Source organism: Taudactylus pleione, unplaced genomic scaffold (genome assembly GCF_031769625.1).
Source record: "Taudactylus pleione unplaced genomic scaffold, aTauple2 ptg000219l, whole genome shotgun sequence".
Classification (NCBI taxonomy): Eukaryota; Metazoa; Chordata; class Amphibia; order Anura; family Myobatrachidae; genus Taudactylus; species Taudactylus pleione.
In genome coordinates, this window is record NW_028284621.1 from 814119 (window position 1) to 821369 (window position 7251).

At 42.9% G+C, this 7251-nt stretch overlaps 1 long non-coding RNA gene across 1 annotated transcript; it reads right to left on the reverse strand.

The window, feature by feature from the left end:
* Window positions 1-5313: 5313 nt before the first annotated feature.
* LOC148517333 (uncharacterized) lies at window positions 5314-6335 on the reverse strand. The gene is made up of 3 exons (XR_015879301.1): window positions 6266-6335; window positions 5743-5800; window positions 5314-5350 (listed from the first exon to the last, which is right to left on the reverse strand). It is a non-coding gene; the product is annotated as an uncharacterized LOC148517333 (long non-coding RNA).
* Window positions 6336-7251: the final 916 nt, after the last annotated feature.

Consider the following 7251-nt stretch of genomic DNA (forward strand, 5'->3'; position numbering starts at 1 on the left):
ATATATAATTTGCAAAACACATGCTAATATAATTAGAGTTATGGAGAAATTAAGTTCTAAAATATTTATATATGTGACGGAAATTTTTTAAATCAAAGGGTCGTGTCTGGGCATCATGCAGCCAGTGAGAGCTGTGAGGGGCGTGGGGCCTCCCTTCAACTCTCGCTGCACAGAGTTTTATCAGTGAGGCATGTGGGAGACTTAACTGTTTGGGAGTGGACCTGAAATATATATTTATTTTACTTTTTTTATATCATATGTAGGGGTGAGCGGGTTCGGATTTCTGAAATCCGAACCCCCCCGAGCCCCCCCGATCCGAGACCGATCCGAGTCAGGCTCGACTTTTCCCGCCGGACTCGGATCTGAAATCGAGGCAAAACGTCATCATCCCGCCTTCCGAGTCTCGCGGGTTTTGGATCCTAAATAAGGTACCCGCGTCGGCGCCATTTTTTCACTCGGCTGTGGACAGTGAAGAGGGAGGGTGGGAGTTAGGGCTGGCTGGGCTGTGTAGTGTAGTGTAGTGTAGTGCAGAGTAGTGTTGTGCTGTGCTGTGCTGCGCTGTGCTGCTGTTGTCCACTACTTCAAAGTCCATAGGGGCTGGCTGTGTTGTGCTGTGCTGCTGTTGTTAATAGGGGCTGTGTCCACTACTTCAAAGTCCATAGGGGCTGGCTGGACTGTGTTGTGCAGTCAGTTCTCCATAGGGGCTGTGTCCACTCCAAAGTCCTGTGCAGTGTCCCAGTCCTAAAGGGGTGTTGTAGTGTTGTCCAGGGGGTGTTCTGTCCATCAGGGGGGCTCCCCCCAAGTGCTAAAAAAATAATATTTTTTCTGTGTTTGTGAATTGTGTGCGCAGTAGCCGCACGTGCATCAACAAAGTAGTGCCAAGCATGCGCCTGTGTCATAAGTAAAGGGTCAGCTGGCTTGACCGTTAAAGGGTGCTGTAACCCCCAAAGTACACTCCAGTCCAAACCAAAAAAAAAATTATTTTCTGTGTTTGTGAATTGTGTGCGCAGTAGCCGCACGTGCATCAACAAAGTAGTGCCAAGCGTGCGCCTGTGTCATAAGTAAAGGGTCAGCTGGCTTGACCGTTAAAGGGTGCTGTAACCCCCAAAGTACAGTCCAGTCCAAACCAAAAAAAAATTATTTTCTGTGTTTGTGAATTATGTGCGCAGTAGCCGCACGTGCATCAACAAAGTAGTGCCAAGCGTGCGCCTGTGTCATAAGTAAAGGGCCGGCTGGCTTGACCGTTAAAGGGTGCTGTAACCCCCAAAGTACACTCAAGTCCAAACCCCCAAAAAAATTATTTTCTGTGTTTGTGAATTGTGTGCGCAGTAGCCGCACGTGCATCAACAAAGTAGTGCCAAGCGTGCGCCTGTGTTATAAGTAAAGGGCCGGCTGGCTTGACCGTTAAAGGGTGCTGTAACCCCCAAAGTACACTCCAGTCCAAACCAAAAAAAAAATTATTTTCTGTGTTTGTGAATTGTGTGCGCAGTAGCCGCACGTGCATCAACAAAGTAGTGCCAAGCGTGCGCCTGTGTCATGAGTAAAGGGCCGGCTGGCTTGACCGTTAAAGGGTGCTGTAACCCCCAAAGTACACTCCAGTCCAAACCAAAAAAAAAAATATTTTCTGTGTTTGTGACTTGTGTGCACTGTGGCTGCACGTGCATCAACAAAGGAGCAGCGCCAAGCATGCGCCTGTGTCCCATAAGTAAAGAGCCGGCTGGCTCATTTCTTAAAGGGTGGTGTAACCCACAAAGTGCACTACTCTCCAGCAAAAATAAAAAAATATTTTCTGTGTTTGTGTGCGCTTTAGCCGCACGTATATATCAATATAACATAAATGGAGGACCAAACTTTCTCCGATAAAAATAAAATAGGGAAAGATCAAGAACCACTTCCTCCTAGTGCTGTTGCTGCTGCTGGGAGTTGTTCATCATCCCAGAGAGGAAGTAGGAACATCACTACTTTTACTAAACAATTGACCCTCCAACAGTCCCTAGCGATGAGGATGAAGTACGACAGCAATCATCCTGAAGCAAAACGTATAACTGAGGCCTTGACTGCTATGTTGGTGTTAGACGTGAGTCCGGTATCCGCCATTAGTGCAGTGGGATTTAGACAATTGATGGAGGTAGTGTGTCCCCGGTTCCAAATCCCGTCTAGATTCCACCTGCATCCTCAAAGCAGCAGCGACAAACGTGCGTCTGTCTGTTAAAGGGTGGTGACACCCCCAAAGTGTGCTACACAAACAATAAAAATATTCTTCTTCTTTTTTCTGTCTTTGTGAAATGTGTGGGCTGTAGCCGCACCTGCATCCTTAAAGCAGCAGCGACAAGCGTGCGTCTGTCTGTTAAAGGGTGGTGACACCCTCAAAGTGTGCTACACAAACAATAAAAATATTCTTTTTTTTTCTGTCTTTGTGAATTGTGTGGGCAGTAGCCGCACTTGCATCCTCAAAGCAGCAGCGACAAGCGTGCGTCTGTCTGTTAAAGGGTGGTGTAACCCTCAAAGTGCTCCAAAAAAAAAATAATATTTTTTTAATGTGTTTGTGACTTGTGTGCAATTTAGCCGCAGTTGTATCCTCAAAGCAGCAGCGACAAGCGTGCGTCTGTCTGTTAAAGGGTGGTGACACCCTCAAAGTGTGCTACACAAACAATAAAAATATTCTTCTTCTTTTTTCTGTTTTTGTGAATTGTATGGGCTGTAGCCGCACTTGTTTCCTCAAAGCAGCAGTGACAAGTGTGCGTCTGTCTGTTAAAGAGTGGTGTAACCCTCAAAGTGCTCCAAAAAATAAAAAACTATTTTTTTAATGTGTTTGTGACTTGTGTGCGATGTAGCCGCACGTGCATCAACATAGTAGCAGCGCCAAGCATGCGCCTGTGTCATAAGTCAAGGGCTGGTTTGGACATCTGGTCCGGACTGAAGGACGTGCCAACAATTTCTGACAAGTCTACTGTCACTGCATATGATACTGTCCTCAAAGCAGCAGCGACAAGCGTGCATCTGTCTGTTAAAGGGTGGTGACACCCTCAAAGTGTGCTACACAAACAATAAAAATATTGTTCTTTTTTTTTCTGTCTTTGTGAAATGTGTGGGCTGTAGCCGCACCTGCATCCTTAAAGCAGCAGTGACAAGCGTGCGTCTGTCTGTTAAAGGGTGGTGTAACCCTCAACGTGCGCTACACAAACAATAAAAATATTCTTCTTCTTTTTTCTGTCTTTGTGAATTGTGTGGGCTGTAGCCGCACTTGCATCCTCAAAGCAGCAGCGACAAGCGTTCGTCTGTCTGTTAAAGGGTGGTGACACCCTCAAAGTGTGCTACACAAACAATAAAAATATTCTTCTTCTTTTTTCTGTCTTTGTGAATTGTGTGGGCTGTAGCCGCACTTGCATCCTCAAAGCAGCAGCGACAAGCGTGCGTCTGTCTGTTAAAGGATTACATCGGTGACAGCATCCAAGTAGGCATGTCAGACAGTCCGTACCTGTACTGGCAGGAAAAAGAAGCAATTTGGAGGTCCCTGTACAAACTGGCCCTATTTTACCTGAGTTGCCCCCCCTCCAGTGTGTACTCCGAAAGAGTGTTTAGTGCAGCCGGGAACCTTGTCAGCGAAAGGCGTAGGAGGTTGCTTCCACAAAATGTGGAGATGATGTTCATAAAATGAATTATCAACTCTTCCAGGGAGACCAGCCTCCAGAACGTACAGAGGGACCTGTGGTTGTGGATTCCAGCGGGGACGAATTAATACTCTGTGAGGATGAGGATGTACACAACACTGAAGAGGGTGAGGAATCGGTGGATGAGGAGGATGAGGACGACATCTTGCCTCCGTAGAGCCAGTTTGTGCAGGGACAGATTAATTGCCAGCTTGTTTTGTGGGGGCCCAAACGAACCAATCATTTCAGCCACAGTCGTGTGGCAGACCCTGGCGCTGAAATGTTTGGTTTGTTAAAGTGTGCATGTCCGGTTTATACAACATAAGGGTGGGTGGGAGGGCCCAAGGACAATTCCATCTTGCACCTCTTTTTTTTCTTTGCATTATGTATAGTTTGGGGCCTAGTTTTTCAAACTGCCATCCTGTCTGCCACTGCAGTGTCAATCCTAGATGGACCACGTGTTTGTGCCGCCCACTCGTATCTCTTAGCATAGTCAACCAGCTACCTCGGTGCAACCTTTTGGACTTAAAAACACTATTGTGAGGTGTGAGGTGTTCAGAATAGACTGGAAATGAGTGGATATTAAGGTTATTGAGGTTAATAATAGCATAGGAGCAGAAAAACCCACAAATTCTGTGATTTTAGCTGTTTTTATGCTTTTTTTCAAAAAAATACAGATCCAAAACACAAAACCCAGAACCCAAAACACGGAAGGGTGGTTTTGGCAAAACCAATCCAGATCCAAAACACGAAGAAAGATCCAGATCCAAAACCAAAACACAAAACACGAAAAGTGGCCGGTGCACACCCCTAATCGTATGTCTTTTTTTTTTACCAGAAAGGATTCCATCCTGCCTAGTATTCACCAGAATGAACTCTTTTTAGTAAATTAGTCAAAAAGAAAGAGGGTCCTACTTGTGAAAGCTTATATTCAAAAGGGAAAAATTTAAGTGGTGGCACAAGCAGGTGACATGAAGAGGGTAAGTATATAGGGAGGGGTTAAGAAGGGTAACAAGGGCAGTATTAATTATATAGAAATAAAGGAGCATATTTTACTACAAGGATGGCTTAATTCTCAAAAATGATAATGAATGACTAGATATATTATATATTATTGGAATTTATCAGTTTTTACAGGTTTATCTGGAGGATCTTTATGCTTATGTTCACATTTCTTAGTTTTTTTATTTTTATTTAATTTACAATTATAATGAACTACGTTCCTGCAAGGTCATTTCCATTACAAGAAACTTATTTTTCCTTTCTCCAAATTGTGTATTCTACAGAGGGTTCCTGACCTCAAGGATGTTAGAGCTGTCAAGCTCCCCTGTCAATTCCTTGCCTTTTGATTGCCCTTTATGGTAATAATGCCAAGCCTTCTTTTTTTTTTTTCAATTATTATTTATTTTTATTCTGGTTGTAAATAATGGCACTCGTTGTTTATATCATTCTATCTTGTGCCTGTACCCCCCCACCTTTATTGTTTATCTTTTCCCCTTTTTTTGAACCCCATGTTCTTTTTTCTGAAAAACCAATAAAGACTACGATTAAAAAAAAAAAATTACATTGTTATGACAAAGGGATGTATAAATAATAGGACAAAATAAGTAGCCACAATAACACTGAAAGCACTTACCTCAGGTATTGCCAGGTGTTTTCTTGGCATAGGGATTACGGGGGGAAATTTATGCAGCGCACCCCTAAAAAGAGAAAACAGACACCATTATACCTAAATGACTCCATGAGAACATCAATTATATAATCTTCCTAGGCTGATTCACTTCAGTGGGACATTGTCCTTATGATTTTATACATATCAGTTATTCTATATTATTATACAGAAAATAAATTATAGTGACATTTTAAGTAAAATGTAATATTCTATATATTACTGAGATGCAAAAATAGGTAAGATTAGTATAAGAATGGGATCCATAACTATATATAATGGTATATGATTAACATTTAAATAGAATTAGCTAAAATTTTCAATTTGTATCTATAAATTACACTATTTGTCATTATGTTAAATTTCTATCCATAACTCACATTGTTACATATTGTTCATGTGATATCTGCGCAAAGTACGTACGTGCATCTCATAAGCACAATGTCCCTGGAACTGAGCCTGTTGTCCTTCCAGTCCGGCCCTATGGAAAAGAATATAGAAATAGTACAGTTATTATTGTGTCTGGTATATGTTTTGCCTCAGTCAATGTATTATAGTTTGTAAGTATAAACTACTATTAGTTCCTTTTGTTCCCAGGTCAGTTACTTACTTTGCCTAATCTGCAATCTAGTCCTGTGCAATAGACACTATTCCATTAAGGCATACCCCAAGGCAGCCTTTTTTTTTTTACTTTTTTGAAAATATATTTTCTGTTAACCACTTAACCACTGAAGGTTTTTATTTTTATGGTCACAAAATGTACCATAGATAAAATATTGGACAACTTTAAAAACCAGCATATGTACACACCTCCCAACCGTCCAAGCATTGTAAGTTTTGGGGCAACTACAATTTGTATGACTGCGATAAGCCGTGATGCAGTTTGTTAGTCCACAACTATGATAAACAGAACCCTCTAACTTTTAATTGCATGGTACAAGAATACCTGGAGGACGAGTCTTAGCTGAGCATTGATTTTTCTTCCGACCTCAGGGATCTTGTGGGTCAGACTCACATGGTGTGCCTTCACCTGCAGGAGGAAGGGTGGATAGCAGAGGGTCACTGACACTGGCACCCTTAGAGTACACAGGGAGACAAGAGAATATGGAGTGGTTACAAGAGTGACCAGGATACAATGATGGAGTATTCCCCAAAGAGGTGGAACAAAGAGTATATAATGATAAAGTTTAAACAATCACAGTTTCACACCCTGCACCAATATGTTTAATACTTACCCCTCCGAAGTCCCATGTCAGACTGTAGAGCTGGACAAAACACCTGAAAAATGGCTACCACGGCTATTTTTCTGGTATTTTATGCATGCACACTAGGGGAATCACAGGGAAAATGGCGGGAGCAACATTTTTCCGGTGACCTGTGCACACTCTAGTGCCTGGAGTCTGCAGGTGCAGTGCTGAGCACTGCTGGCCACTGGAGAGGGAGGAGGGGGCCTGGACAGAGACCACACATGGGCCCGTTCCTCTCTAGCAATGCCCCTGCTGAAAGCACTTACCTCAGGTACTGCTAGGTGTTTGCTAGGCATATGAACCACAGCCTCAGGTACTGCCAGGTGTTTTCTTGGCATAGGGACCATGGTATCAGGTACTGCCAGATGTTCTCTTCGCATAGGGACTACAATCTCCGGTACTGCCAGGTGTTCTCTTGGCATAGGCACCATGACCTCAGGTACTGCCAGGTGTTCTCTTGGCATAGGCACCACGACCTCAGGTACTGCCAGGTGTTCTCTTGGAATAGGGACCATGGGGGGCAATTTATGCAGCGAAGCCCTAAAAAGAGAAAACAGACATATTTGCAAGGAGTCCATGAGAATGTAACAATAGCTAAGGTTAATACAATATAATAATGTACCCATTGCTAGATATTATGGTGTGTAATATGGTTAACATTTGAATAATGATAGCTAAAAAAAAT